Source organism: Paramisgurnus dabryanus, chromosome 5 (genome assembly GCF_030506205.2).
Source record: "Paramisgurnus dabryanus chromosome 5, PD_genome_1.1, whole genome shotgun sequence".
Classification (NCBI taxonomy): domain Eukaryota; kingdom Metazoa; phylum Chordata; class Actinopteri; order Cypriniformes; family Cobitidae; genus Paramisgurnus; species Paramisgurnus dabryanus.
In genome coordinates this window covers 31,093,959-31,100,085 of record NC_133341.1, presented here as the reverse complement: position 1 = coordinate 31,100,085, position 6,127 = coordinate 31,093,959, and the positions used below count along the sequence as shown (strand labels likewise).

At 35.5% G+C, this 6,127-nt stretch overlaps 1 long non-coding RNA gene across 2 annotated transcripts; it reads left to right on the top strand.

The window, feature by feature from the left end:
- Positions 1–2,714: 2,714 nt before the first annotated feature.
- LOC135732650 (uncharacterized) lies at positions 2,715–5,915 on the top strand. 2 transcript variants are annotated; one of them, XR_010526789.1, is made up of 4 exons: positions 2,715–2,864; positions 3,542–3,756; positions 4,739–4,956; positions 5,526–5,915. It is a non-coding gene; the product is annotated as an uncharacterized lncRNA (long non-coding RNA). The 2 variants fall into 2 exon arrangements; XR_010526790.2 differs by lacking the exon at positions 2,715–2,864 and adding an exon at positions 2,871–3,213.
- Positions 5,916–6,127: the final 212 nt, after the last annotated feature.

The following is a 6,127-nucleotide window of genomic DNA, read 5'->3' as shown; positions in this document are numbered from 1 at the left end:
AGCACCACTTTAGTTTACAGCCCGCAAATATGTGAGTTACCTGGTACATACACAGAACAAGCGGGGAATAAGCCCCACTTCAATTTACAGCCCGCAAATATGAGAGTTACCTGGTACATACACAGAACAAGCGGGGAATAAGCCCCACTTTAATTTACAGCCCGCAAATATGAGAGTTACCTGGTACATACACAGAACAAGCGGGGAATAAGCCCCACTTCAATTTACAGCCCGCAAATGTAAGAGTTACCTGGTAACTCCTGTATACATATACAGATCAAAGAGGTACAAGTTGCTATTATCTTTATTGTGTGTTATATTTTATTTGCCGACGTGGCTTGTAGACATCAACTGTAGGCTATACAAAACACTTCATCAGGTAAGTAGCAAATATGAAAAAAAAAAACTATTACACATAGACCATATTACCCATAGACGTAAGTCATACATACCACGTAATATTACAATAGGTACCCTGTAGTTATGAAATACTTAGAGAATAATTTTCCATATATTCTTACCCCCTTATTACCCCAAACTTAAAATATTATTCCCTTATAACTACAAGTACGTACTGTAGAGGTACTCTGTTGTTACAAATAGGTACGCTGTAAATTCGGTTTAATTACGCGGTACTTTGCGGGTCGTAAAATAAAGTGTTACCGTTTATTTCCATCTGATCCTTTTTAAGGAAAAGTAAAAGTGACATAATGACCAATGTATGGTAACCCATACTTGAAATGTGACGTCTGTATTTAACCTATCAAGTGAGTGGTGAACACGCACTGCACGTCGTGAACATACACACCCAGAGCAGTACTGCAGTGCCCGGGAAACACTGGGAGACAGGTGGCTGGCTCAAGGCACCTCAGTCGCAACCTGTCAGCCGCGAGACTCGAACCAGCAAAACTCTCAGGTTATAAGGTCGACTCTAACTATTGGACCATGACTGCCTATTATTTTATGATGTAAATATTATGTTATATTTAAGAAGTTAAGCTTTTTTGGTAACTGTTAACAGCCTTTTAACAATTCATTGTTTCACATATTGATACAAAGTAAAAGCGTAAGTGCAATTGTTTTTAAATTAAGCGAGCCCAAACATATATTTTAGTCTAATAATTTTAGGATAAGCCCCTAGGATAAGTTAAATAATGAAATGAATATTTATGATGAACACTTGCTGTTAACAAGAAAGATAAAAAGAAGAAGTCATCCTAACAGTGATTAGTTTTACCTTTACTTAGCTGAGCACTTGACCCCAAACATTTTATTGTTTGTCTTGATGCATTGTGATAGTTCGTAGGAAGAATACAAAAAATTCTGTGGTAATTTTTAACACCTTGGGTGTGGATCTAAGCAGTGTTGATTTAACTCTGGAGCTTTGCTGAAATTAGAAGTAGTTTCAACTACCCTAACCTAAAGGACTGAGTGGCAAGGTAAGGAAAATAACAGGACAAAGAGTACACTTCTATTAGTAATCATAATAACTTCTTACATTGAACTGATTATACTTTGATTTCTGTAATTTTGTTATTATATTTGTGTGTAAGTATGAACAGGGTTGGGAGAACTACTTCAACATAATTCCAGTACAGTTACAAATAACCTTAAAGAGATGCAGTAACCTAATTCAAGTATCACAAAATGAAAGTAATCAAGACTTAGCTTTAGACTACTTCAAATATGTAAATAAACTTAATAGAAAAGCATCAGAAGAGTCTTTCAAACTCCAAGCAGATATGAGACAGATAGGCTACTCACTACAGGGGGCTGCAAGAATAAAACAAAAATATTTATTTTTGATTATGCCCTCGATAATCATGATAATTAATGTTGATTAATAAACTACATTAAAATGCTTAATTGCATTTTTATAGGTAATTCATTTTATAGGCTAAAACGTTTGAATGGTTTTTGCTTGCTTACTAATTTAAGACATCACAATGACTTTCTGAGTGACATGGAAACAAAAGGTTTTTCAAACTTGGACTAAATTGTATAGAAATTGGCTACACTGCACAATAAAACTCCCTTTATAATGGATGACGTGGGGATTACTTGGCCCGTCTGACCTTTGGATTATAATCAGTACAATCAATGTACAGTAGAGAACACAGCAAAATTGTATTGGGAGCAATTTAGGGGCAGTTTCCCGGACAGGGATTAGACTGGTCTTAGACTAAAATAAATGTAAGAGCTGTACAAACTAAAAAAAAAATGCATGACATATCTTAAAATACATCAGTGCTCTTTGTTTTGCCTTAAAATGCACACAAGTAATGTTTTTAGTAAGGTATGTTTGTTTATTTTTTCCTAATTAGGCTTAATCTTGGTTTAAGAAAACCCCTGTCCGGGAAAACACCACTTTGTTTGTCATTTAGTGTTTTGCGTTCATATTCTTAACTTTGGACATAGATTTATTAATATATTATTAAAATGATAAGATCATTAATGCATTGTCGGTAAACCATGCTTTCAATGAAACTGGCTTTAAAAACAATAACTCGTTTTAGTCATTTGTGCATTGCATGTCGTTACCACTAATGAGCACAAGATGGCAGATGACTTCTTCGCCACTATCATTTTGAGTCGTATTTTAAAGGAAGATTTACAAGCAATAGCATGCAATGATTTTACTATAGCCAACTTATTAAATGAAGATCCAAAATCAGGAAGCCAAATGCAGTTTGAGATTTATTAAGAATAGTGTGTTATATAACAGGATATAGAAGAGGCAGATCATTATTTTCACACTCCATCACAGCAGGTGGCGGTATGCACCTTTAAAGTTGGTTCGTAACCCGCCATTAAACCAAAAGAAGAAGATGAAGATCGTAACGTCAGCTCATCGTAAGCATTAGGTAAGTGCTCGCTCACAAGCTTATGAATAATTATATTGCAGCGAATGCGTTACGACAGGCACTGTCATTGTGTGAATAATTAATGATATAGTGATCCAAGCATTACGTCGAGTTTGCCGTAAGCTTACCTCATAGCCATCATAAGCCAGGTACGCTGACGGAAGGGTAACGTAACCACACGGAAGAGCCAAAAAGTACTATGGAGGAATACAAACACAAAAGAAGCAGCAGTAACAACAGAAGACAGTTTTGTCATGTAAATGGCCTTGGGCAAAAGTCTTTATAACTGCAATAACATAAGTTAGTGGAAACAGTGTCAGGCTTTCCCAGATGGAGACAATATAGTGAGGTAAAATTTTAGTGCTGTTTAAATGAATGCGTTGTGTTCGTTATTCATTTAAAAATATGAACATAAAGTTATGACTCATGACAAACTGGCAAGAGAGTTAATAACACAGATCTGTCCAAATATGAGGGAAACTATATTCCTTTGTAGGCCTACTGTGTAGCATTATTAGAGTACGTTGATCTATATAATTTCCTTGTTGATTTTACATTAATACTATGATTTTACATTTGAATAACCATTGTTTCAAAAATCATAAAAACAAATCTGATTCTAGTTATTACTAATACAAGCAACTTTTTATGGTTTTCTATATGCTTGTCTTTCACAGATTATTCACCCAGTGTTTATTCACAAGATTGACCAAATCTTATTTAGATGACCAAATTATGAACAATGACCCACCCTGAGGCTGTAAGAGTGTGCCTGATGAGAGAATGCATACTTGAACCAGTTATAAGACTTAATATATTCAAGAAGACCAAGCGATCCTTATAGGACTACATGCAAAGCAATGTACTCCAGGCCGCACAACTGGACATACAAGTACTTTTTAAAAAGCTCATTATTCTTCTTAACTTAAACATGCATGCTTATTCTTTTTGCTATTGTCTGTTTTATTATTAGTAAACAGTTTTGTTTTAAATTGTTAAAACATCTTTATCCTTTTTCAGATTATATTTTTGTTAAAGATTTTTATTATCTACATGTCATGTCTGTGTTTATTTCAAGTGCAAACAGTAGAACTGTCACAAATGAATATATCTATGACTTTGCACCTGCACTTAATTTAGATATTTTTAAGCATTTTAGATCAAAATCAGAGTGTAACTTTTACTTTTCATACTAAATGAAATATTCAGCCCCAAATAGCACTTGATTACAGAAGAGTTTTCACTTGTTAACCTGGCCAATACAGCAACCATCACACCAAACATTCCAAAACCTGTTTCATTAGATAGAAACAATCAATGAATTTGGGCAACCAGTATGTGATTGAATACTATAGCTAAAAGTGTGTCACAGCTTTGTTCTGATCGGTTGTTTCTGTTTATGTGTTTTGTACGCTGTGTGTTTTGTCATTGGTTTGTTTTGACAGGTGGCCATGCACGTACCAGTCATTGTCTTAAGCCCAGGATACACTGCAAGATTTTTGCTCTCCTATAATATCATTACCTTATCACACTGTGCGACATGGATCATTTAAACTTGGGTACGACAAGCATGTAGACTGTATAATGATGACACCTATTGACTCATAGGTTGTGATGAGTGTGACTCCAGTTAAGTGCAATGTCACCAGAATGTGCTAGTGTTAAACAAATACTGGTACGCTGGTCGACATAGGACCACCGAAGAGCCACGATCACAGAAATTGCCACAAATGATGGTAATCTTTCATTTGGGACTGCCAAAAATCATGCAGTGTATCCCAGCTATATCCTCCCCTCCCTCTAGTCATCATCTCATTAATTATGAGATGCGCTGTCAGTGCTTTTTCTTTCTGACTCTTCTCTGTTCTCTCCAGATTGTGCCCTGATGCCATCTGCCCCGTTCTCCCAGCCTCATCTTCCCTCTCTATGCCTAGCTTTAAATCGGTTGGCTCTTCTTTTGGCTCTCTTCATCCCGTCTGCCTGCCTCGCTGCTCTCCCTGATAACATTTCCTGACTGATGCCTTGCACTCTGACTCTTTCTGCAAGGTGCCATTCTGAGCAGTGACTCAATTTAGTGCCACTCTGCTGCTTGGTGAGTCTCTGCATTCTGGAATTGAGATTTTCATTGCCCATTCAATAAACTGTTTGGTGCCTACAGTTGAGTCTGTGACTTTTTTTTGACCAAGTGATGTAAGTAAGGTCTCAACTTTATACCTTTTAATATTGATTTCTAGTTACACAGTTGTCTTTATGATGGGCCTAGCATTTTTTAGAGAGTCTGTATTTCTGTTTCCTATGTCAATACTACCTATTACAATGTTTTTGGTTGAAAACAATTATATGACTTTGTTGCCAATGTTTGTTGTTTATGGGTTTTATTAATAATCAAATATTAAATAAGATTCATTTATAACTGAGCAAAAAAAATCCTTTTGGAGTTTATATTCCATTATAATTTGCCTAATTCTTACTAGAGTACATGTAATAAAGTTCTGTTTTCTTTTTCATTTATGTTTTTACTACAGTACATTCTGATTGTATGAAGTTATAAGACTTAACAGTTTACAGGCTGTGATGTGCATTAAGCCTACATATACTAACATTCCTAGGTCACCCATTTCCCAGGGCAGCACAATAAACTTTACCATTTATGTGTTGCAGGCATTGCACTTCTGAGGTCATCACCATCTTTCTTCAGCCAACCAAAATGATTCTCACCAACCACCCCAGCTCTGCTAAGCTTGATGTTGGAGGTCTGCTGTTTTTGAAGCAGGGGACCACTGTCCATTAAAGGCTTCATAAACCATTTAACAAAATCACATAAGATAGGGTAGTTCATACTCCATGCGATGTGCCATACAATGGAAGGGCCATGTTCCTTATCACATCTGGATACTGCAAAGCTCCTGTCTCCTCAACAATTTACGAACTAATCAATTATTAAATGAAGAAATGCTATGTAAATGCAAAGATATTTCTTCCTGTGGAATTTGAGTCTTAAATTTAGTAATTACTGTTTTATGGCATAAATAAAAGTTAAATATTATATTATTTTAAAAGCATCATGTATCTTTTTTCATTCCTAATGTATTCTACTAGTAGTGTGTCAGGCACTTTAACCCTTATGAAAAAAGCCAAGGAAAATAGAGAGCATCATATCAAAACAACTGTTTATTTGCACATGCAACATTAAACTATGGTATACATCTCTGTTTTCCTAACAATACTGAAAAGGATGAGTATTTAGAGTCTACAGTACTGCT